This window comes from Microcaecilia unicolor, chromosome 2, assembly GCF_901765095.1.
Source record: "Microcaecilia unicolor chromosome 2, aMicUni1.1, whole genome shotgun sequence".
Taxonomy (NCBI): Eukaryota; Metazoa; Chordata; class Amphibia; order Gymnophiona; family Siphonopidae; genus Microcaecilia; species Microcaecilia unicolor.
The window spans coordinates 470,234,406-470,261,536 of NC_044032.1; the positions used below are offsets into that span (position 1 = coordinate 470,234,406).

The 27,131-nt window shown below is 41.8% G+C and overlaps 1 protein-coding gene and 1 long non-coding RNA gene across 2 annotated transcripts in view; one reads left to right on the forward strand and one right to left on the reverse strand.

Annotated features, from left to right (window-relative positions):
- The window catches only part of CTNNA2 (catenin alpha 2), a 1,714,656-nt gene that overhangs the window by 1,167,612 nt on the left and 519,913 nt on the right, over positions 1–27,131 (forward strand). The window lies entirely within an intron of this gene.
- On the reverse strand, positions 328–11,804 carry LOC115461296. The gene is made up of 3 exons (XR_003940684.1): positions 11,793–11,804; positions 11,363–11,365; positions 328–409 (listed from the first exon to the last, which is right to left on the reverse strand). It is a non-coding gene; the product is annotated as an uncharacterized LOC115461296 (long non-coding RNA).

Here is a 27,131-nt window from a genome sequence, read left to right on the forward strand (position 1 = left end):
CAAAGGTTCTAAAACAGAGCCATTTCTGGAAACAGTGGGGCATCCAGATAGGTTATTGATGGATTTATGTACCTTCGGTAGAGTATAAAAGGTCAGAATCACTGAATGCTGTGTCAGGTTTGCCAAGATTTCTTTCAGTTCCTCTACATCATCACCCTTGAAAGCCATTTTCACTACAGGTAGATCTTCCATAATGACCGAAGCATTGTCCTCCCTGAGTGCCCCTTTTGCTCCTTCATTATCTAACAGTCCAACGGAGTCCCTCACAGGCTTTCTATTTCTGATGTACCTGAAAAAGGTGTTACTATGAGTTCTTGTCTCTATGGCAAGTTTTTCTTTATATTCTCTTTTAGCCTTCTAGATCAGTGCTTTGCTTCTATCTTGACACTACTTATGTTGCTTATTTTTTCTGGTGAGTAATGATGTAAGCATACTGGGTGACTTGTGATGGAGTTACATGTTCAATTTGTTGTTCCACTGTAGTTTACAAAGTACTGACAGACTAATTTGGTTCGCAACTGCCATATTCAAGAATGCCTTATGCAGATTGTGGAATTGTTACTACTTGATGCCTTCAGAACATCATTTTTGTTGAGCTACCAGTAAATGTTCTCCAATTTAATGATGTTTTGCCTGAAATGTTTCTTCATATATACAAACAAAATTATTGGGAAAGAAGGTCATTTTTACATACTGCAAAAATAAGCTCCACCCTACTGTTTGCTCCTCCTACTGTTTTTGATTTTACCTTTGCCTGGTAAATCATTCTTCTGCCTTCTTTTTTCCTTGTCATTGTTTAATCTTTTTCTCTCTGTCTTTTAATTGTTGAACGCTAACCTTTTCTGTCCTTTGCTGATCCATATTGGTCTCTTCCTCATGCTAATATGACTGATCCAATGATTTGCTGACATTTCAATGGTCCATTTTATTTATTTATTTCCAATAGCAACTTTCTTATCCCTTAGGCACTCACACCCTGTAAAACTTCTTTAACATAATGATTTTATTTTCTTAAGGTCAGTCCTCAATTTATGTCTAATGAATAATATGCACTATTAGCCATGTTTTTGCATCTCTCTCTCTCTCTCTCTCTCTCTCTCTCTCTCCCAATCGGTTTTGTATGTATGATTGAATTATACATGGTACAAGTCACCGGCTCTAATGGTAATACCATTTCATTTTATGCTAGCTATTTTCAGTTACAGTAAGCATTATAGTCCTCATTTCATGCAACCTTAAAGAGCTGCTGAGGAAATAAAGGCCATAAGGTTCTGGCCTGTCCCTTTTACCCTAAAGCATCAAAGATTACCAGCCCAAGAACTGCAGTGATATTAAAGCAGATTGCAATACACAGCTGGGAGCCATTTGGTTCTTAAATTAGAAGTGAGTTGTGGCTTCTATCACCTGTGAAGGGATGCCAGTGAGGAAATTGGAATCATGTACAGGCACTTAAGAGCAAGCGATTCTGGCCTTTTAAACAGTAACATCTGCAGCCTTTCATTTTTTTTTCCCTTTTAACAAAAGTCACAATGGGTTTTTATTTTTAATTTTGCCCTGCAAAGGCTCTAAGTACTTGCATTTCCCCTCGTTTGAGCTACATTTTCAAACTGCTTCTTTATGAACTGCCAGGCCATAAGCACCTGCACTCCACTGCCAGATGAAGGAGAAACACACAAGAAAGACGTGTACAAAATATTTTGCTCTTATGAAAAATAATTTTCATGCACCAAATAATTGTCAAAGTGTAACTCATTCCTTTTATGCTAAGAATATCCTAAAATGCATTCCAGCAGTCCTACCTACATAGATAAGACATGACTACAGTAGTGTATACTCTCAGTGGACAATGATACAAACATCTGCCTTCATAAATCCTGTATGGCCACAGAATTACAAGGCAAATATTGCAATGTTGTCATGGAACACACTGTCCTACAGCTTAAGACATTGCTGTTTAATTTTCTGAACTGTTTCCCTTCACTAAAAAGAATGATATCATTATGCAACAGAACTTTCTCATATTAGACAGCAAAGGTGTTCCATTATGTGACATTTCAGTCCAAAGCAGTCCTAAATAGATCCAGCATTACGCTGCATAGAGAGGGGCATAGGCGCCCGGTATAAGAGGCTTGGGGAGGCTAAGCCTTCCCAGCCGCGTCTCTCTCTCTCATCCCCCCGGCCCCACACCCCCGATGAATTATTTATCGGTCGCAATCTCCCTCCCTGCAGTCCCTATAATTAGCATCGCATCTCTATCCCTCTCACTCCCTCCAATGTGCTTTAAATTGCCCATCGCTGCCGGTAGCGGCATCAACCTTATTACAGCTTGCTTCGGGGCTTCTCAGCTTGACGTCATGACATGCCCCGCCTCCTTTGTCCAGCCTTCCTTATGATACGTCCAGCCCTCGCGGAAGCAGTAAGGCTGGTCAGAGGAGGCGGGGCACATCATGATGTCAAGCTAGAACTAGAGGACATGAATTGAGGTTGAAGAGGGGCAGACTCAGTATTTTTTCACGGAGAGGGTGGTGGATATGTGGAATGCCATCCCACGGGAGGTGGTGGAGATTTAAACGGCAATGGAATTCAAACAGGCATGGGATAAACACAAACAAATCTTGTTTGGAAGGAATGGATCCACAGAATCTTAGCAGAGGCTGGATGGGAACACCGGTAATTGGGAAGCAAAACCAGTACTGGGCAGACTTCTACAGTCTGTGCCCTGATCATGACTAAATAGATATGGATGGGCTGGAGTGTAAATTTTAAGAGGCTTCAACTTTAGCTTCAGAACTTTTAGTACAAGAACAGTGCTAAGCAGACTTATACGGACTGTGCCCTGAAAATGGCAAGGACAAATCAAACTCGGGTATACATATAAAATATTACATACCAAGTAAAATGATTTTAGTTTGTTGGGCAGACTGGTTGAACCGTAGAGGTCTTTATCTACCGTCATTTACTATGTTACCATGTTAACATTATGGATGCATACAGGAAAAACATATTTGCGCCTTTTTACCAAACTGCAGTAAAAAGTGGCCTTGGTGCATCCTTATGTGGGTCATTCCCACTTGCTAAGGCCATTTTTACAACAGGGCTAAAATGGCTCATTTTTTCCTATTTTCTGTATTAATGGCCACGTGCTAATTTTCCCATTAGCGTGTGATCCCCTCCTCCACTTATTTTGTACCTGGTAAGGGTTATGCACTAATTGGTTAGTGTGTGGCAATGTAGCTATGGTAACTGATTACATAGTAACATAGTAAATGACGGTAGATAAAGACCTGTACGGTCCATCCAGTCTGCCCAACAAGATAAACTCATTTTACATGGTATGTGATACTTTATATGTACTGTATACCCGGGTTTGATTTGTCCTTGCCTTTCTCAGGGCACAGACCGTAGAAGTCTGCCCAGTACTGTTCTTGTACTAAGTTCTGAAGCTAGCATCGAAGCCACTTAAAATTTACACTCCATCCCATCCCTATCGATTCAGTCACGATCAGAGCGTAGACCGTAGAAGTCTGCCCAGCTCCCATTTTGTTTCCAATTACCGGTGTCGCCACCCAATCTCCGCTAACATTCCATGGAACCATTCCTTCTAAACAGGATTCCTTCGTGTTTATCCCATGCATGTTTGAATTCCATTACCGTTTTCATCTCCACCACCTCCCGCGGGAGGGCATTCCACATATCCACCACCCTCTCTGTGAAAAAATACCTCCTGACATTAGTCCTGAGTCTGCCCCCCTTCAACCTCAATTCATGTCCTCTAGTTCTACCGCCTTCCCGGCTCCGGAAAAGGTTCATTTGCGGATTAATACCTTTCAAATATTTGAACATCTGTATCATATCACCCCTGTTTCTCCTTTCCTCCAAGGTATACATGTTAAGGTCAGCAAGTCTCTCCTCGTACGGTTTGCAACACAAATCTCATAGCATTTTCGTAACTTTTCTTTGCACCGCTTCCAGTCTTTTCCCATCTTTAGCAAGATAAGTCCTCCAAAACTGAACACAATACTCCAAGTGGGGCCTCACCAATGACTTATAGAGGGGCATCAACACCTCCTTTCTTCTGCTGGTTATGCCCCTTTCTACACAGTCTAGCATCCTTCTGGTCACGGCCGTCGCCTTGTCGCATTGTTTCTTCACCTTCAGATCCTCCGACACCAACACTCCAAGGTCTCTCTCCTCAGTCGAGCTTACTAATCTCTCCCCTCCTATCCCGTATCTCTCTTTTGGGTTTCCGCACCCCAAGTGCATCACTCTACACGTCTTGGCATTGCATTTTAACTGAAAAACACAATCTCACACAGGCTGTGTAAATATCATGTAGGGTTGAGGAACAGAAAGCACCTAAATGAGCAGAATACTACAGCGGTCTGATAAAGCTAAGTGATTTCTAGCGGTGTTCCTCGTTTGATCTCATTGAATTGAACTTTATAAGTTTATCAAGAGTATATAAATAACTGACCTACAGAATTGTGTAGGCACACACAATTACTAGTTAGCAAGAAAAGTTAAAATAAATCTTTTGAGTGGATTGAATTAATAGTAATCGATGCAGTTTTTTTTGAAGCTATATGATGGCACGCCGAGCCTATGCCTTATAGCCTGCTATGTTGGGCTGGCTGGGTGGCAACACTGAATTTTTTCTCCATCTAATTAAATCTTATTAGACTAACTAGCATTTTTATAGGTGGCTGTGCCCTACATGATATTTACACAGCCGGTGTGAGGTTGTGTTTTGATTTTCAATTATTACTTTAGCTTGAGTGGATTAAATTTTAACTGCCAGACCCTCGACCATTCTTCTAACGTTCGGAGATCCCTTCTCATCGTTTCTACTCCCTCCAGGGTATCCACTCTATTGGCTATTTTCGTGTCATCCGCAAAAAGGCACACCTTTCCTTCCAACCCTTCAGCAATATCTCCCACAAATATATTAAACAGAATAGGCCCCAGCACCGATTAGTGCAGAGCACACCCACTCTCCCCCGGGAGCTAAAAAATAAATTGTATTTTTTACAATTTATTTTTTAGCTCGCAAAATTACCATGGGACACCTGAGCACTCCCTGCTGTAAGTTACTACAGCTTAGTAAAAGGACCCCATTGTTTGTTTGTTTTTTAAAAACATTTTTGGCCTTTTTTCCTAATTTTTGAACATTTTTAGGGGTCCTTTTACAAAGTTGCGGCAAAAGGGGGCCTGCGCGGATGTCAGCATGTGTTTTTGATGCACACTGAGGCCCCTTTTTACTGCAGTGGGTAAAAGGCAGGTCTTTGTTTTTTTTCAAGAACTGGCCGTGTGGGAAGTGAAGCACTTGCCACGCGGTCATTTTGGGGCGAGCACTTACCACCACACATTGAGGTGGTGGTAAGGGCTCCCATGCTAACTCGACAGTAACCACGACACTGCCCGATTACCACCAGGTACACAATGCTGCTACAAAAATTGAAATATTTTTGCAATGCTGGAAATGGCTTGCACTGGGGAAGGCTGCTGCATTAGCCCAACGGTACTTTCGTTTTAGCGAGCGGTAAGCCCGCGTTGGCCTTACTACTGCTTCATAAAAGGGCCCCTTAGTTCATGTCACACATTTGTGTTAATAAAAATTTTGAAACTTTTTAACACATGCAAACTGATTTTGCACAGGTTAATTAATTGATTTATAAAACTGTATATGCCCTCTTCTTAGCAAAGAACCCATTCAAGATTGCGATCAATACAATGAAATAATGAAAGTTCAGACATCATAATTATTTGTAGGTAAACATACATGAAATTGATTTCACCTTTAAGAAATTAATTAAGGATATGCCAACAAACTGAGAGACCCTTTTACTAAAGGCTGTGTAAGCATTTGATACACAGTTAATGTGTGGAAACAGGTAACTACCAAATGACAGTGTTAAAGGGTTTTACAGTAGTTTGCCTATTTTCCCCATGTTAAACTGTGTTTATAGAAGTTTTCTGTGAAGGAATGTGGCATGGGTGGAAAGTGGGCATGGAAGCATTAGCCAGCTAGTGTATTACACTTACCATGTGCTAACTGGCTAAACTAGAGTTAACAGGGGACCACTTACTGCCTCCTAAACAAAAGGTGCTAAGTACTTCCTCCTCAACTGGAAGCAGGTACCTGCATTAATCTAAATGTTAATGCATGACCTGCAATAAAACATTCTGGAAATGCTCCTTCTTGATGCAGCTTTTGCCAGGCATAAAAATTCTCTCATAGTACATTAAGCCCATTACTTAACACCTTTTTTTAGAAGGGCCCCTGAATGTGCACTAACAAATGCACATCTCTATCCAGCCCCTTACAGAGTAAACAAAAGATGCTGGCAAAAATGCAACTTTCAACCCTGGAAGGGGTTTGGATTTTTGCACGAATCTCCTTTTGCAGTGTGTTTCTCAGCCCAAATTAGTTAAGAATGATGCCAGTTCATCAGCAGACAACTGGAGGAATAATGCAACAGTCTAAAGCTTTAGCTCCATCCCAGACAGACAATTCTGGAATGGGATCAATGTGTTAACTGTTTATAGTCACCTTCCAACATTGTCCTAGTTCTCTTTATATGTAATGTGGATTACCAGTTGCATTGCCAGTGCCTTGGGCTGCTGTGTGCAATTTGTTTTTGGGTTTTTTATCCACTTTTTCATAGTCACTCATTTTTTTTTCTGTATGTTTAAGCACCAGTTTACTTATTTTGACTGTTGTAGCTCAAATTCATTATTATTCACAAAATTAGACTACAATTTTCAAAGTCCATGAACAAGAAAAAGCCCACAAATCCAATGTGAAGTACAAGGTTCTGATTTCTTTATTCTCTTTATTCTAGGCTTCTGTTATTTCAAGGAAATATGTTTCTAAAGATTGCATATCCTGATTTAGAAACTGCATTTACATTTGAGCCAAGTGAGATTGCCTTTTTATGTTTATACTGGACTATATTAAAAACCTGTGCCTCAGAATGACTTTTACCACATTTCTTGCTTGTTTACTTTCAGAAGTAGGAATATTGAATAAGCTGTATTACGTTTTACTTAAAAATGGAAAGTAATATAGCATTATATCTATATTTGTATTAAAACTCTATTATAGGCCCTATATGGTTTCTATGAAATAGGCAACTGTGACGATAATGCTTTTTTCTCTCAGTCTATAGCAATAACTTACAAATAATAAGGCAATAAACAGCAGGACATATTTAATAGATTGTCATGTGTAAGACCACAGCTTTATTAGATGATTTACAAAGGAAATTAAACCTGATTATATGAGCCCTTCCTAAACATTCTTAGTTGGAATCACTGTCTCCTCTTGATTTTCCACTGGATTCTGTACAGATCACCCAAAGTTAGGCAAAGATCACAGATGTGTGAATAAAATAATTAACCATTTGCTGCCGGACTCTGTAGTAGAGATACATGACAAAATCCAGGTGTATTCTATAACAATGAGCATAACTTAATTGCCTTAAAAAGCTAATCAGCATTGATAAAAGTACTTAATATGCAATAATGAGTACTAATTGGCAATAATTAGAATTGACGTGCACAACTCACTAAGCATATTCTGTAATAAACTGCACCGAAATTCTAATGTGCACATTTCAAAAGGAGCATGGCTATGGGCAGGGAAATGGGCATTTCTTGGGCGTTCTCAAATTTAGAGTGGCCCTTTTGCTAAGCCATGTGGGCGCCTAGGCACACCCAATGCACATCAATTTTTAGTTAATGCCCGGCTACTCTACTGCAGACCATTTTTCAGTGCGCCTTTGTAAAAAGGCCCCAGAATATGGCCCAGTGCGTGTAAATAGCTGCTTACGTTCTTTATTTGTTACTTTTTATTTTACTATTATATCCTGTTGTATTATGTAATTTTATTGTAACTTTGGGATACAAGTGAACCAAATAAATAAATAAATCTATGTGCAGGGATTTACACCACATTTTCATTGGTGTAAATGGATGTGTGTAGTTTTAGGCACTGGAATATCAACTAAGCATATTCTATATACTGCGCCCAAATCTAGGAGTTATGTGTGGATCTGCGCTATACCCTAATCTATAACATGTGTGCCTAAATTTCATAGCGTGCAACTCAAAAGGAGGTGTGGCCATAAGAGGGGCATGCTCGGGTCAGGGTGTTCCCAGAAATTAAGCACTATGTAATTGCATACCTGCATTTGCGCACCTAACTACCATCAGTTGGGTGTGAGCATTTACACCAGCCTTTGGCAGGCATAAGCGCTCACATCCAAAGTTAGGTCATTCCGCTTAGAGCACCCTTTTAAAGAATAATAGCTTCCATGCATCACTTTGGTGCCTATCTTTGGATGCCATTTGCAGAATCTAGACTTATGTGTGTACTGGGAGTGGGGGTGGGAGGGGAGCAAAGCAATGCAGTCAGAAGGTATGCTTTTTCCCCAAGTCCCTTGATGTGCTAGGGGTAAGCAAGACCTTGGTGCTCTTAGGGATCTATTCATGTCATTGTATCCTTGGTAGCCTGCCATTCTCAAAGAAAGATAGCCCCAATCCAGACCACATCAAAGTTTGTGCTGCCATTTCACTCAGGCCAAGTGGGTCCTTTTGACAGACAAACCCTTGCTTGCAAAGTCTTCAGATAGCAGTCCTCAAAATTGCTGGAACTTCCTGTTTAGACCTGCTTGAGCCTCCCTAGTTCCTCCACTAATTGCAACATTTAGTATAAATTCAAAATATCACAAACAACAAGACAATCAGTGCTAACAGTGCATGAGGATGTAGACTTTTAATATTCCCTATCATTAAACCCTGTTTGCAGAACGGTCCCATTAAACTCACAATGGTTAGATGAGAATTATAACTGATATGTGGGCAGGAAGTGAGCGAGGACCAAGGCATCTCCTGATTTCTCAGTTTAATTTACCAACTGCATTCTTATCCTGTGAACTCACATATGCCTGAGTTGCAGCAGAGCCCATACCCAATGTGGGTTGCTGTGGGAACTTGTACATACATGATGACAGGACAAACGTATTTTGCCGAGATTGTCTACAATATTTCTGGGTTTGACCAAACATGCAAACAAGTCCCAGTAGGCTGCAGTAGAGCCCAATATGCTCATAGCAACGATCCTCTCTTGCCATAAGGGTACATTTAAAAAAAAAATTACATTTGTACCCCGCACTTTCCCACTCATGGCAGGCTCAATGCGGCTTACATATTATATACAGGTACTTATTTGTACCTGGGGCAATGGAGGGTTAAATAACTTGCCCAGAGTCACAAGGAGCTGCCTGTGCCTGCATTGGGAATCGAACCCAGTTCCCCAGGACCAAAGTCCACCACTCTAACCACTAGGCCACTCCTCCAATTTTACCATATTTCCTGTAATGCCTTTGCACTTCACTGAGGGGCCCTTTTATTAAGTGGCAGTAAGCCCACCACAGACTTATTTCACGCCAAACAGGAACTCCCATTGGGCTACCGCAGCAGTCCATCGGTAGTTCCCACCCCAGCATGTGCCATTTATGGTGCTACAATAATATTTTATTTTTTCGTAGTGCTGGTGTTTACCCAGTGGTAATCTGGCAGTGCCACAAGCTGTCCAGTAACCGCTAAGTTAGCGCAGGAGCCCTTACCAACACCTCAATGGGTGGTGGTAAGTGCTTCCCCTTGAAATGGGAGTGTTTGGGGAGCTGTTTTGGGGTGGAAAGAATAGCCCTGAGGTAACCCAGCTGGAAGCTTGGGAATAGTAAATTTGGAACAGGAGTAATAGGAAAAGAAATTGGGGCTCATTTTCGAAAGAGAAAAACATTCAACAAGTGTCAAAAAGCAGCATTTAGGTGTATTTCTTCTCAAAACAGTCTAAATCGATATTTTTGAAACCTATTTTGCAGACATTTATCTATGCAATTCATCTGCAGTTCATCTAAATCACAAGGGGGCATGCAGGGGCATTTTGGAATTGGATTAGGGCAGGCTTAGGGCATTCCTAGCACTTGGAGAATTTATAGCCATAATGAAACAAAACAAAAATGTCTAGGGCTGGAGCTTCAACGTTTTGTGTTAGAGCTCTTTTTAGAACAAATAAGGCACAAAAAGGTGCCCTGAATGACCATATGACCACTGGAGGGAATCAGGGCTGACCCTCCCCCTTACTTTCCCAGTGGTCATTGACCCCTTACCACCCCCCAAAGATGTGAATAAAAATAGAACTTACCATCCTCTATGACTGCTTCAGATATAATAGCCATTTCTATTAGTGCAGCAAGCAAGTCCCTGGAGTAGTGTAGTGGTCAGTGCAGTGGATTGTACAGAAGGGGACCCAGGCCCATATCTCACTCTACCTGTCACACTTGTGGTGGAAAGTGTGAGACCTCCAAAACTGACCAAAAACCTACTGTACCCATCAGGGCCGGTCTTAGCAGTGTGGGGCACTATGCAGACCAATTTGGTGGGGCCCCATTCTAGCCCCGCCCTAGCCCCACCCCACCCTAGCTCCACCCCCACTCTAGCTCCACCCCATTGAAAAGATTATTCCATTTTTAGAAAATTTTTTATTTATGAAATTTCAAATAAAGACAAATGAAGCTAAACTTGTACAAAAAAACTGATGGACTCCTCATGCCACAGGGGACCCCAAATTTGCCTGAATTAGCAAGGTAGGTGCCCTGGGTCCCAGAATGTCTAACATCAGCCCTGTCCCAAAGAGGGATATAGGGAGAAAGAAGAGAGGAGAGGTAATGAGTCACAGACTTAAAGATGTTGTAGGTGAGTAAGAAAAGTTTGAAGTGTATCCAGAAATGTGAACAAGCCACTGAAGTAACTTGAGAAGGAGAATTATGTTAATATAGGGAGACTAATGGAAGATGAGTTGCACAACTGAATTTTGAATAGATGGAAGTAGAGAGAGATGGTTCAGTAGGAGAGCTGTGAATAGCAGGTTGCAATAGTCTAGTGCTATTGATCCTGGACTGGGAATATTAGTGTTTCCTCCACAAACCTCTTTTATGCAATTTTTCTCTCACTTCTAAGTTGGTTTGCCCATATTTTGGATTATTAAACTGAAAGCAGCGGGCTATATAACTGTATATTAATATCATTAGGTCCCTAGCCCCCCTGACCTCAGAGCCCCCTACTTTTGACCCCTCTATGCTACCTGTTGGTACTCTTGCCACTTTTTAGCAGAACAAGGTGAATACACTTCAGTCCTCCGTAATTAGCTCTTCTCCCCTTTCTCATCCCCCCACTCAACTCCTTCATTCATCCCCCTCTCTCCCCCTCCAGAGAGCGCTGCTATCGTCCTCTTCTCCCTCAAAACTCTACTCCAGGACATGAATCCCTTTGATTCTCAACTTGATCCCTGGCACACTCACTTATTCAAGCATCTAGCACCTCATGTGTTCCCCTTATTTTTACCCATCCTTCAAATCTCTTTAACCAACAGCAATGTTCTAAGTGCCTGGAAGCATGCTCTAGTCTTGAAACCCAGCCTTGACTCCTCTGACCCTGCAAACTTCTGACCCATCTCAAACCTTCCATTCATTGCCAAAATTGTTCACTACCAACTTTGTGACTTCTTGGACAAAACCTTTGTTTTACACCCCTATCAGACCGGTTTTAGGAAGAATGATAGCCTGGAGCATCTAAGACCGGCCCTGGGCACAAACTTGCTCCAGCTCCTCCATTTGACTTTATTTTAAGTCGCACAGCACTTGCACCAGTGATGGCTCACCTGCACAAATGAACCACCAGATCATCACTTTAATGTTTGAGTTCCATTCACAAATCAACAAGAACACTTTGGTTCCTTTATAAGAAAAGATATCATCATTCATACCTTGCCTTTGAATGGCACTGGCAGCGGCAAAACTTGCTCCAGGCGCTCCACTTGACTTTCTTTATTTTTTAAGTCACACTTGCACTGGCACCAGTGAATCGATGGCTCACCTCCGACCATGCTCCAGCTCCTTTTCCCTTCCTGCTCAATGACTCTCACCCGCCTTCGCGGAAACAGGAAATACCTCATCAGAAGGAAGCGGGACATTGAGCTGGAAGGCGGAAGGGAAAAGCTGGGGTGAGCCGTTGTGCCTGTAACTGTCTGTCGGGGCTGGGCCGTCGCTGCAACTGTCATTGTCCTGGGACTGGGAGGCGCCGGGAGCTGACGGCGGGCTCAGCGGGGGGGGGGGGGGGCACCGGTGGCGGGAGCAGAGCGATCATGATGCGGTCTGGAGCGAGTGGGATCATGATGATGATGCGGTCCAAGCGAGCGGGGGTCGGAGGGAGAGGCAGAGTTGAGGCACGCCGCGCGGGGCCCCCTTAAGCGCGGGGCCCTATGCGGCCACCTTGGTCGCCTCTGCCTAAGACTGGCCCTGGTACCCATATATAAGTGACCCCTTCACCCATAAGGGCTACTGTAGTGGTGCACAGTTGGTGGCAGAGGGTTTTGGGTCAGTTTGGAGTGCTTAGCAGACAAGATAAGGGGGTAATGGTGAGATGTGTACCTGGGGGCTATTATATGAAGTCCATACCCCCTAGGGTGCCCCATTGCTCTTCTAGGAGGTCTGTGTGGCCAGTCTACTAAGATTGTTGGCTCCTCCTAATGGCTTGATTTTGTGCTCCCCCCACCCCAAAATGGCCATGTGGCAAGTGCTGAACTTGCTGCCCGGCCATTTCCTGTAGGAAAGCGAGACTTCCCTTTAACCAGCTGCGGTAAAAGGGGGCCTCGGCGCGCATGTAAAACACACACCGATGGCAGCACCGGCCCCCTTTTGCTGTAGCTCGGTAAAAGTGGCCCATAATTTTCTCATTTGGGTCTGGTATTTGGAGGAGTACTGTAGGAAAGAATAGTGCTTATCTCTAAGGAGTTTAAAGCCCATTCTCCATCCCTGGTCTGCCACTTTGGCCATTTAATACTTGTTACCACAAAAATAGATCTGGACCATGAGTATGAAGTCCAGGACATCATTGACTCCAGGAGGCTATGAGGCTGTCTTCAGTACCTGTTTGTGTGGAAAGGATATGGTCCTGAGGAAAATTCCTGTGAGCCCTTGGCTCACATCCATGCTGTTATGCTGATCAAGTGATGCCACTGTATGTTTCCTCATAGACCTAAGCCTGTACACAGGGGAGTAGGATCATTGAGGGGGGGAGGGTACTGTCATGGCACCCACCCTGCCCTGCCCCCTGGCTTACCTGCTGATGGTGCTTGACATCTGGATGGTGCTCAGCAGCCTTCTTTGGGGGTGCACAACTTCTGCCAAGCCTTCTCCCCAGCCATATCATAACCTACCCTGTCACAGCCTTGTTCCTGTCTGTGTCTGTTTTTATCTTTTGTGGTTCCTGCTTTTCCCCTGTCCTCGACTTTGTCAGGCCAGCCCTCAAAGGCCCTCTTAAGGGCCATTTGCTGGCTTTGACTTTGTAAGATCAGCCCCCAAGGGCTCTTCTAAGAGCCACCATCTGGTCTCGTCTCTGCTGGGGAAATATTCACCTTCTGCCAGTTGGGGCCTGTCTAGCCTTCGGACCAGGTGGGTAGCACAAACTTGACTGTCGCCTAAGGGCTCATCTACCTCAACTGTGACATGGAATTCCCTTTTATAGTGGTTAAGACAAACCTGATACTGGTTCATAAGGTTCACTCTGTTTACTTGTGTTGCTACTTTCATGTCTGAGAAAATAGAAATTTGTCACTCTGCTCTTCCTTTGATTTCTGGGGATCCTTCTTTCTTATAGGATGACCTGAAGGTCTATTCCTCTATACAAAGTACCCTGTAGAGAGGGCAGGTTAATGACTGCACTACAGGGTCTGCTAGTGCTTCATAAATCACAGAAATGAGCTCTGCCATCCGACAAAAAAAATTGGTCAGTTCATGTAAAACATTAATTGCTGTGCCGAAGAGATCTTCCAAGAACAGTGTATTTTGTGAAACAAATAACCTTACTGTGATTAATCTATATCCCGCAATACGAAAGGCAAGGGATATTGATGGCCAGGATTATAGAGGAGATATTAGGAGAACTTCCAGAGAAGAAAGTAGCAGGACCTGAGGAATAAGGACCTCTTTAAGAAAACTGAATGTCTTTGGAGTTGTATGAAGAACAGCCAAGACACCAAATTGTTATGATTAAAATCTGATGTGTCCAAATATTGGTGTAGGCCAATGCTTCATAGTTTTTTCTTGGCTGAATTCCAAAAAATGCACAACTTACCCTTGTGAGATGTTGCCATGAAGGGAATCACTTCAGTAAAATCCAACTATCTCCATGGGTGAAGTTTCCTAACAATAAGCTAACCTGTTCTTGTTTTTATCTCTTGCTCATAAACAGCTCTTCTTTCTGTTCTTCCCCGGACAACTTGTTTCCCAGAAAGAAGTCTATCATCCTGTTTTTCTCTCCAATATAACTCTTCCTCCAACACATTCTTGACTTTTCCATCTACAAATTCACTCTCAAATTAAACTCAACTTAATTTGATTGTTTGAATGCATTGGGGTCAACAACCCTTTTTTTTTAAATACATAATTCATATAAATCTCATCTTACAATAAGATTATGCTTGAGTGTTGCAATTTACCTACATCCATTAGCAAAAGTCAGTTGGCACTTGCCAGGTCTTGTTAATGCTTCAGCTCATGATGAGATCCCTAAACATAATGGATTCTAGAAAATAAAAGCTTGTGTTTATTAATATGTCTCTAAATTATTTATAAAGGGATAATAAGAGACAGACAAAAACAGTTTCCTAATATCTAGCAATGTGATTTTATATTTTTAACAAGCACAAAACTTGTTAATCATTTATTAAATATTACAATATTCACTTCCAATAATTTTATATTTAAATGATATGAAAACCGCAATTTTAAGGAAGAAGAGTTAAAAAGGCTATGAGGAAAGGCTAAAGTGGCTAGGGCTCTTCAGCTTGGAGAAAAGGCGACTGAGGAGAGATATGATAGATGTCTATAAAATAATGAGTGGAGTTGAATGGGTAGACGTGAAGTGTCTCTTTATGCTTTCCAAAAATACTAGGACTAGGAGGCATGCGATGAAACTACAAAGTAGTAAATTTAAATTGAATCAAAGAAAAGTTTTCTTCACTCAATGTGTAATTAAACTCTGGAATTCATTGCAACAGAATGTGGTAAAGGTGGTTAGCTTATTAGAGCTTAAAAAAAGGTTTGGACGGCTTCCTAAAGGAAAAGTTCATAGACCATTATTAAATTGGACTTGGGGAAAATCCACTATTTCCAGGATAGGCAGTATAAAATGTTTTGTACTTTTTTGGGATCTTGCTAGGTATTTGTGACCTGGATTGGCCACTGTTGGAAACAGGATGCTGGGCTTGATGGACCTTTGGTCTGTCCCAGAATGACAATACTTATGTACTTATGTATGTACTTATGTAAAGGCATAATAAAATGCACTAATCCTGAGTGCAATAAAGATGGTACTCAGAGCTAGTTTGGAAATTTCGAGGCTCAAACAAAAGCACCTGTTGGGGAAGGTCTTTCTGTCTTCTTTGTCCACTTGTTCATCTGTATAGGTTTATGTATACTCATACAACCATACCAATAAAAAAAAGGAGCCAGGCATAGAAGTCAGCAGAGTGGCAGGCAATTAAGATGACCTGGGCAGTGAAGAGGGCTACAGGCACCCGAACTCCCACAGCACAAGAAAAATGAATCCCTATGGCAACGATTCCCAAAGCTGGTCCTGGAGGCACCCCAGCCAGTCAGGTTTTCAAGATATCTACAATGAATATTGAGAGATATTTGTGTGCAATGCCTCCACTGCATGCAAATATCTCTCATGAATATTCATTGTGAATATCCTGAAAACCTGACTAGCTGGAGTGCCTCTAGGGCCAGGTTTGGGAACCACTGCCCTATGGGAGTGATAACATTTAATGAATGTACCCTCACATTGGAAAGCTGTGGCTTCAGCACATTGCTGTACCGCTTGCTCGGGGGGGGGGGGGGGGGGGGGGTTGGGACCTAACACACACTAGCAGAAGAAGCTGAGTAAAGTTACAACTGTGGTGCAGAGCTGTGCAGTCTGCTGGTGGGTCCCAAACAATGGAATTGGGGCAAGATGCACTAAACTAAACGAGCATTTAACGAGCCTTTAACGAACATGTAGATCACCCTGGCATGCACTAAAGCCCAATTTCCGACGACAGTAGCAGCAAACGAAAATGGAATGCAGATGAACAAATTGTGTAGAAACCTTATTGAAATGAGATGCACTAAGGTTTTCCGCTTGCCCTAACGCTGGAAAACTATGGGAAAGCTAACGAGAGGTCTGTACCTCTCATTGGGGCTGCCCGGCTTAAAAAACTTAAATGTTAAAAAAAAAATCGTGGGGGGACAAAAACGCTCGTCAGGAGCGTCCTTTATTGACGGCCTTGCCTCCCCCCCACCTGAGGTCGCCGCTGCTCCCCGCTCCCCTCTGCATTAAAATCATAACTTTAGGCAGCCCCGGCAAATGTAAAAAAAAAAAAAAAGGATTGGGAGGGGGCAAAAACGCTCGTCAGAAGCGTCCTTTATGGACGGCCTTGCCCCCCCCCACGCCCGAGGTCACCACTGCTCCCTGCTCCCCCCTGCATTAAAAAATCATAACTTTAGGCAGCCCTGGCCCCCCTCCTTTCCTCCCTTCCTCTCTTTCTCCTCAGCTCCGCCTCCCGCCATCCACATAGGGTTATAGTAAGATTGAGTGGGTGGAGGGAAAGTGAGAGGGAAAAAGAAGTTGGGGAGATAGTGTAGAAGAGAGGGGAGGTATGAGAGATAGTACAAGAGGGAGGGGTATATAGAAGAACAGAAGAGTGAGGGGGGACTGGAATGGAGGAGAGGTAGAGACTGGAAGGGTTGGAGGCTGAGGAAGTTAGTATAGGTATGCAGTGAAGAGTGCAGGGTAGAGGAGTAGAAAACACCTATTTGCCAAGAGGCAGAAGCGCCCAGTGGCTGATAAACATATACATATCCACAGCCATAGCTACACATCTCCAGTACCTTCCACCTGCAAAGTCCCTGCTACCCTGTCTAGATGTGCTTTACCATTTATCTTGCCACCTAGTTCCTCATAGTGACATGCCTGAGTTTCCAAATGGAAGAAAAGGAAATATGCCATTATGTCACTCTATAATTATGCATATTTCAGCTTGCATACGGCTGCACCGGTGGAACTTTTAGCTGTTATATTTAACTTTACATTAATTTGGCCATGTTTGGGAAAGCGTCCTAGGTGGTGAAGGGAGGAAGTAGTTGTGCCTTTTTACTTAGTAAGTGAAGGGAAATATACTGTATAACAATGTAGAAGGTGATAGCAGATTCATTCTGAAGAGTTAGGGTTGACATCTTAACTCTTGTGTGTCAGAGCATAGAGCGCTTTGAAAGAATTATGAAGCACCCGGACTTACAAGTCAGCAATATGGATGAATAAATGCATGTTCTTGCTCCCAACCATTTGATTACATAGTACTAATTTGCATTGCAAATATTATGGTGGTAAAAGAAATGTGCCTATCTCTATTAAAGCATATCTTAGCAACTGTAAAACATTATGGGATCAAAGTGGACTGTTTCCCATCAAGGAGAATTACGATTGAGAAGTGAACGATCTTTATTATTATTATTAATTAATTGCTATTTTTTTTTAATTTGACCTTGTGATCAAAAGTTTTCATGGAAGCAATCATCTCTGCTCCCTCACTGAAAGCTATGTTTGTGTTGATGTATTACGGTATTGCACTGAGGAGCTGGAGTGGCTGAAGAGACAGAAAATAATATTGTTTCATCAGCTCAGTGTAGTATCTGTTAGATGCACATTCAGAATTTGTAGAATTTTGTAGGATGTCTCATAGCATCTGCCAGCTATTGGTTTTTAATTTAAGACTTACTATTATAACAGAACTCCTTCTTAGAATCACAGATGGGGTGACTTGAAATAGCACTTTTACACTTAGGAGCCTGTTTACTAAAATGCAGTACATTTTTGCATTTACCACATGTTAGGTGCAAAATTTAATGAATGGTGAGGGTCGGTTCTGTAACTGGGAGCTACAATTTAGGCACCAAAATTGCACGGGCTCAGATTCCATTCTACAAGAGCATTTCTGTGTGTAACTTTTCTCATAGAATACTGGCATACGTCGGCATCTGCCTATTTACATTTAGGTTAGAATTGCCAACTGGATTCAGATTCAGCCGACAGGGTTGATCCAGTCCTGGGTTTACTCCACTGATTTCAGGGAATTGTAGTTCTGATTTTCCTATTGCATTCCCTAAGAAAAGCAAGTCTACAAGTCCCTGAATGCAACAGGGTAAACTTAGGACTGGATCAATCTTGTCGGGTGAATCTGGTCCATTTGGCAACAATAATTTAGGTGCACCCACTTATGCCATGTCAATAACACGTGTAATTTTGTGTTCCTAAGTGCTGCATTTTAGCATGTAATGTGCAGGATTCTGTAAGTCACAGGTGTAAATGGAATTTAGAAGATAATTGGGCCCCATAATAAAAGTGATTTAAGTGGGCAGGAGCTTCTCCTGCCAATTTAAATTGCTTCCTGCTGCCTAAGTGTGGATATTCAGAGGCACTTAACTGGACAGTGCCACTGAATATCCCCACATACCACCCAACTAAAAAGTGGTTAGATCAGGGATGGCACTGGGGGTGGCATTGGGGAGGAGCCTCAGGTTATGTGGGTGCAGGCTATCCTAAATAAGAACACTTAACTTTGTGGGTACTGGAGCTAAATATTGGACCAGTTCATGCACAACTTTTTTTTTAAACAAAGAGCCCCCTGAGGCACCTCCTGCCCCTTGGTAATACCCCCATTCACTCCTCCCCCTCCTCCCCCAGCCAGTCACAAGAACTCCCCCCTGGAAGACCATTGCTCCCTGCCAATGACCCCTTTCCTTTCCCCATCCAAGGCAAGAACTCCCCGCTCAGAAACTCCCCCGCCCTCCTAGCCATCCAGGAAGGCCCCTCTGGGCCTATCTTTATCCTTGGTTGGCCAGCATGTTCATTGGTGGCAGGAGAGCAGTCCCCTCGCTCCTGTCCCTTATGGTGCCATTCTAAAATGGCTGCCATGATCTTTCACAGCAGCTCACGATGCTACACGAAGTACCACCAGCTGAGGGGAGAGGTTGCAGCAGATATTTTAGAATGTGTCACAAGAGGCAGGAACACGAGGGCTGTGCTCCTTCCTCTAACAACCACCGCTGGACCACTAGGGTACAGGTAGGCCGGGGGGGGGGGGGTACTTGGACTTTGGGGGGGTTCGGTGGGCTTTATCATGTGGGCTTTGGGAACAGGATGGGGAAGGAGGGGGCAGGAGAGGGACAGGGGAAATTAAAAAAAAAAAGTTATATGGGTCCTGGCCCGATATTCAGCCAATGCCCACAGAAGCTCCGGGTGGCCAGGTAGCCCAAAATGATCCCCCAATATTCAGTGCCAGTGCCCAAACATGGCCCTGCACTGGATATTGGGGGAGAATTTAGCTGGCGCTGATAAGTGTTTAAAAAAACACTGACCACCACCAGCTGAATATTGGAGGGAATGTCTTTTTTGTTCTCCATTTTTGCTTTTGTTTTTTTGGATTTGTTGTTGTGTTTGCTATACGTGATTGTTTCTGTCTTATTTTAATTGGTGTTCCTTTCTGTTACTATTAGTTTATTAGTTCTGTACGCTGCCTTGATCTTCGCATTCAGCCTAGGTGATATATCAAATGTTCATTAAACATTAAACCCCCCATACCACACCCATGCCCTTCCTCCACTGAACGCCCCTTGCATTTATGCACATATGCTATAGAAAACCAGTGAGTGCACGACTAACAAGCACATGCATTACTGTAACAGTCTTGCATGTAAGAGCTACTGTTCTATAACTTCCATGTGCATCAACTTTGATTGACCTGTTATAGAATGAGGGGGCAACTGTTGGAAGCATGACAATATCTTCCTTGCAACTACTGTCCAGGGCAAACCTGTGGAGGGTAATTTTATAATTGGGCACCTACCCTAAGAAAGCCACAATGTGTCTATTTTAAGTCTGTTTTAGAAAGAAAAGTAGCTGTCATCAGTTAAACAATTTTAAATTTTGGTGCCAATGTTTTATGTGTCATTTATAGAATCTAGTCCTTTGTGCATATATTTGTTTGGCCTGATCAGAGGCATTCTTAGGATCATCTTCCTTGCAGCTACTGTCTAGGGCAAACCCATGGATGGTAATTTTATAATTGGGCACCTATAGTAAGGAAGCCACAATGTGTCTATTTTAAGTCTATTTTATAAACAAAAGTAGTTCTCTACTTTTCTTTATAAAATACTAGTGTAAGTGGCCAAAAATGTACCTCAATCTAATGCATGATCAGTTATACTAGCCCTTGTGCTGTTTTGAAATGAGCATCCCTACATGTTGCAAATACATCTGTAAATGAAAGCATTTTAGGGTTTGGATGAGGTTTATACATATATGGATATGAAGTACATAAGAATATAAATAAAATTTGCACGGTGTAAATGTGAACATGTATTTTTCATGGGGTAATTTTAAAAGGGGAAGTATGTGCTTAATTTTCCCTTTAAACATTGTTTGACTGATGAGTATACCTGCCCAATAAGTTAGGTAGCATGGTTTAAACTTACCCTCCACATCATCATATTAAAAAAAAATGTTCTTCAGAAATAGACTGTATATGGTACAAAATATGATGGCAAAAATAGTTTAGGAATAAGTGAAATCTGTAGAGCTCAGAGATAAAAAAAAACAAACTTAGGGGTACTGAGTACATCATGTTTGTGAAACTAGGGTTGTATTTAACTGAGAAGAAGCAGGAGACAATATGAAAAATAAAGATTAAGGATGTATAGAAGTCTATGGAAAAGAGTCATAGACTAATAACCAAAACTTCCATCTTGAGTAAAGTGGTGTGGTAGCCATGTTAGTCCACTTTTAAAGGTAATAAATAGAAATAAATCAAAACAGAGAAAAGAAAATAAGATGATACCTTTTTTATTGTACTAGCAGTACATTTTTTGATTAGCTTTCAAAGGTAACCCTTCTTCTAAAGGTATCATCTGATTTTCTTTTCTATGTTTTGATTTATTTCCATTTATTACTAAAACTTCCCACATAACAGGATATCCATTAAAGATATCTGTTGTGGTTGTTGGTAGACACAATGCATTTCTTTGGGCATTTGCTGAGACCTGCAGCCAAAATTCAGATGGATTGAATTAACATCCACAATGAAGGTATCAGAACTTGAGGATACGCCTGTCTCCTGGAAAATCTATTGTGACTGGAACGGATTTTTAATTATTCAGCAAGATGTGACTCAGCAGATCATCATGCATTGCGAGAGTGCTTAGAATATAAAGCACAGGTCAATATCTGCTTGCACTGAGCAAAGGTATTTTATATACAGTAAATAAGCTGTCTGTGGTCTCACCCTTCTTTCCAGCCAGTTATGCTCTCTGTAAACACAGATGAATGCATAATGGTTTCAGATCTTAATGTGAAATATGTTCCCATGTTGCACTTCTTTCTTTAAATATGGAGAACTATTTTATCCAGTCATGGCAACTTCATAGCCATGAAGCAAGTGCTTCACTTACCGCACGGCCATTTCTTAAAAAAAAAAAGAGCTTTACCCACTACGGTAAAAGGGGGCCTCAATGCGCATCAAAAACACACACTGATGCCAGTGCAGGCCTTCTTTTTTTCACAGTTTAATAAAAAAAACCCTGAGGGCACCTTTTTGTGTTTTATTCATTAGAAAAACAGGTCTAGACCAAAAACATTGAAGTTTTCGCCCTAGACTTTTTAATTTTGTTCCATTATGGCTGTAAGACAACCAGTTGTTAGGCACACGCCAAGCCTGCCCTAATCCAGCATTTCAAACACACCCAACAAACATCCCATGTGATTTGGATGCATTGCAGATGGAATGCATAGATAGACGTCTGCAAAACAGCGTTTGAAAATACCGATGTGGACGTTTTGAGAAGAAATATGTCCAAATGTGCTTTATGACACTTTTTGGATGTTTTTCTCTTTCAAGTAATTAATAACAATTATTGAACAAAAAAAAATGAGCCTCATGGTTTCATAGAAATTACAAAGATGCAAAGGAAACAGGACAGGAATGTTATTCTGCTTAATCCCTGCTGCACAGGGAAAATGGAGGATATTGCCCTAGTATTGACTTTTTAATTTCTTTTAATAAATTTATAGGCTATCATTACATTTATAGGCAGATTCAAACAATAAATACATAAAAAATATATACAAATCACAAACTCAAACATTAAACTTCAAAATTCATTACAATTAATTAAATGCTAAATGAAACAACCATTCCTCGGTTTTCTTCTGAAAACTCTTCATTACAACATAATTAAATAGGTGAAGCATTCCATCACTGGGGACCTGAAAACTGAAGACTCGCGAGAGCTGCTATGTACTTATAAACCACAGCAGTTCATGTGGCCAGAACATAAAATGTGGGAGAGTCTTGAACAAATCTCTCTTGGAGGAAAAGTTTGGGATGATTTCCTTAGACAGTGCTCCTTTTAAACAGAATCTAGTTATGCTCTCAGGATCTGGGTCACATAAACCCCTACAATTATGTTCCATCCACAGGAAATACCTTAGATCCGAAGTGTAAATCACCACCACCAGTATTATATATTGCTTTTTAGCTTGATATCAGTACAGTGGCGTAGCAGGGGGGGCTGCCACCCGGGGCGGGGCGGTTCGCCGTTGCACCCCCCCCCCCCGGGTGCAGCACGATGGCACCCCCCCCCCCCCGACGACCAGCTCCCGCACCCTACCTTTAAAAAGAATACCGGGAGTCGCGCCTGCCCTGCACATACAAGCAATGTGGACCATCGGCTCTTCCCTCGCTCTGTCTGTCCCGCCCTCCACTGACGCAACTTCCTATTTCCGCAAGGGCGGGACAGACAGAGTGGGGGAAGAGCTGACGGTCCACATTTCTTGTATGTGCAGGGCAGGTGCGACTCCCGGTATTCTTTTTAAAGGTGGGGGGTGTCGATTCGCCGAGGGGGGGGAGCTGGCAGGGAGCACCCCCCCGCTGAGATGACACCTGGGGCGGACCGCCCCTCCCGCCCCCCCTTGCTACGCCACTGTATCAGTATTAAAGGTTGTTTTTTCATGAAATGACAGGCAATCATCATGGTATGCCTGTGCAGACTGATGCTGATGATCTTTGGATTCAAGCTGTCATGTTTCCTTTTTCGTCACAGGCTCGATACAAATCTTCTAAGCACTCTGCATTCTTTTTACTATCTCGCAGTCTTTTGAATTTGCTACCTTCAGATATCCAAAGTGACTTGTCTTTCAAAAAGTTGAAATCAATGTTAAAAGCTTGTAACTAACTGGTTTTGTGTTGAACAGGGTCATTGTAAAGGTGAGATGCAGTGGAGAGAGTACCCAATGTATTGTTAGATTTTATTAATTTTGCTTTAATTTTATATTTTTTGTGCCCTTTTTGTGTTACGTTTTGGATCAGTGGTTCTGAATCTTTCTTCTGTTGTGACACACCTGATAATTTTTACATGCATGACACACTGAACAACATAATAAAATCCCCTATATACCATTTTTTTATTGCTGAAAAAAGAAAAAAAAAGAAAAATATATATACATAGTGGTGATGACTACTGGATGGGGAACAGCAGACCTTCAACATTTCCAGTTGGAGCTGGTGGCAACAGGGCTCATTGAGGGGAATGATGAAGCAGAAATAAGGACCAGTTTTGACGATTTCCGGTACCTAACTCCCTGGCTCTCTACTCTCTCCAGTCTGCAGGCACATGTGGTTTTTAAGGAAAGCAAGGCCTTGTTATCTGTCAAATTTTTGTTGATACACAAGTACTCAATATCGCACTTACGGGCCCTTGTACTAAGGCACATAGGCATCTATGCGTGTACAATGCCCGTCAAATTAGAACTACTGCACGGCTACCACGTGCCCCAGTAATTCTAATTTTGATGCACGTCCAAAACATGTGGCAGAAAATAATATATATTTCCTATATGTGGCGCTAACTAGGCAGTAATCTTCAGTGTGCGTGCGCTGATGATTACCACCCGGTTAACACATCAGACCTTACCACTAAGTCAATGGGTGACGTAAGGTCTCGGGCCCAAAATGGACGCATGCTGATTTTTATTTTGCTGCATGTCCATTTTTGGCCAAAAAAGGCCTTTTTTTGCAGGAACGCTGAAAAATGGACCCGTGTTCGTCCAATACACATGTCTACACTAGTGCAGGCCATTTCTCGGCGCATGTTACTAAAAGGGCCCCTTAAACACTTTTGATTTAACCAGCTCCAGAAACCTGGAATTCAGTGTCAGAGCCCAGTCATGGCCCAGCTTTGAATTTCCAGGTATTACGCTGTCAGCACTCAGCGGAACGCTGAGCTCCACCAGCTCAATATCATCCCCCTTATGGATTGAAGGTTTAAATCATTTCATAATGTATTCCATTCTTTTGCTGCATGATAGAGAAAATAAGAAATGAAAAGTCTTTTACACGTAATGCCTCTAGGGTTAGGAAATTGTAGCATTAGATGATTTAATGTTACACGTTTTTCACAAGCAGAAAAAAACATGTATTAATTTATACATATAGTAAGGTGCCTTTGCTTTTATAGTCTTAATTATCATACAGTAAAGCTTGTGTAGAACCCTAGCCTCTATTGGCAACCAGTGTGGCTGAACATATAGAGAAGATACAGTACATCATCATATTTTCTTATCTTTTCATATCATATGCTTTATGATAACCACCACTTCATTTTAGCCACCCTTGTCTAGACTGACTCCATCCAGTTTATATCAGTTTGAAGGTGTAATCTCCAGAACTATATTAAATACTCCAGTGAGGTTTTACCAGAGACTTACACTGAAGCAACATGATCTCCTTTAACCTGCTAACCATGGCTCTCCCTGTACACTCACTCATCTTGCAGCATTGGTTTTCACTTTTATATGTATTTTCCTACCTGGTGCAGTTCTTAGCAGTTCCAAACTCTCATTCCAGAGTTTTCATTCATTTGAAATAGGCTCTCCTCCTGTACATTAATACCACTGAGGTATTTAAATATCTCTATCATATCCCGTGTCTCCTGTCTCTTCCACCATATACATGTTGAAGTTCATAACCCTGCCCTTATATGTTTTGTGATGGAGACCACTTATCAATTTTGTAGCCGCCATTTGGATCAACCTCATCCTGTTTATATCTTTCCGTAGGAGCGGTCTCCTGTATTGTACGCAGTACTCCAAATTGGCCTCACCAGAGACTTATATAAGGGCACTATCACCTTCTTTTTCCTGCTGGTCATGCCTCTCCTTATGCACCCAAGTATCTTTCTGGCTTTGACCGTCGCCTTTTCTACCTGTTTAGCCACTTTAGGGTCGTCAGACACAATCACCCCCAGGTTTCATTCTTCTTCTACACAGAAGCACTTCTCCCCCTATATTGTACTGTTCCCTTGGATTCTTGTAACCCAAGTGCATGACCCTGCATTAAATCTTAGCTGCCAGTTTTTGGACCATTCTTAAAACTTCACCAGATCCATTCTCATGCCATCCACACCCTCCAGAGTGTCCATCCTTTTATAGAGTTTGGTATCATCAGCAAAGAGACAGAGCTTACCAGACAGTCCTGCTATATCGCTCACAAAGATCCCTGCGACACAACACTGATAACATCCCTTTCCTCAGAGCAAATTCCATTTACCAATACCCTCTGTCTCCTCCCACTTAACCAGTTTTTGATCCAGTCAGTAACATTAGGTCCCATGCTGAAGGTTCTCAGTCAACTGTGTGGAACTGTGGCAAAGGCTTAAATGTGTCAAATGGTGCTTAAGGTTAAGTGCCATTTATAGAATAAAACTTAGCTCCAGGAACCATGATTACATTTAGGCATGGCAATCAAAAGAGTAGTGTAGTCAACAGGATGTATCCAAAGACACGAAGGAGACAAATGCTGTTGTATACAGGTTTTATTCTCAAAGTAACAGTAAATGACTTGACATGGCACCGTGTTTCAACCAAAGTGCCTTCATCAGGAGGTTTTATAATGAAATTAAAGGCTTGAAGACATCAGATTGTGAATGGAATCTTCACAAAATAAAAAAAACCACTTGAGATGATGCAGTCTTGAAAAAGACTCAAAAGACCTTGAAAAGAAACCCAAAACTGGTGCTGTGAAAGAAAAACCTTGGTGTAAATCCCTGTGCCTAAATAAGGTATAGATCCCACCTTTATTTTATAACAGCGTGCCTAAGCTAAAGGAACATGCCAATCTGCCGATGACCCTCCCATAGTTGCACCCCCTTTTTGGACCCACGCATAAAATTTAGGCACAGATCCTGCATCTAAATTTATGCATGTGAATTTAATTAAATCGAATTAGCACCAATAATTGCTTGTTAAAATCTCTATTATTGGTGCTAATTGGCTTGCTAGTCTACTAAATTGTACATGCATAATTTTTAGCGACTTTTATAGAATTTAGGGGATATAGCCCATTTCATGTCCATGTTCAGCACTCTAAACAATGGAACTTATAGCTGCTTCTGGGGACATCTAGGTGTTTTGAACGTTCTCATTTTGAGGCACAATACAAGGGGAAGTAATCTACTTGTAGTCTCTTTCACTGTTGCCCTCTTGGGGGAAGCAGTTATGTTATACTAATGTGTTCTGTTTTACAAAGTTTGCAACTAAATATACTTCATTGATGATGATTTATGCTATTGTTTACATGTGTCCCCTAATGTAAATGAGAACCATTTTGAATCTTTTCTTTCCAAAACTGTGGCTTTAATTGGGATCTGAAATTATATTTTTAATTGACTGTATAATGAGGAATCACTAAGGAGGTCAGTGAAGAGCTTGTAAGTGAAGACCTTTAGGATGAGGTATTCTGGAAGTGATCTCTGGATTGGCTATCTGGTATTATGTGTGCATAATTTAGGTGATTGCAATGGAGTTTATGATTCTTATGTTTGGTAGTGATGGCAGTGAAAGCTTGGCTATGTTGATTTTTGTTTGTCTTTATTCCAGTAAGAAGACCTTAAAGTAGGTTATTATCACTGCATAAT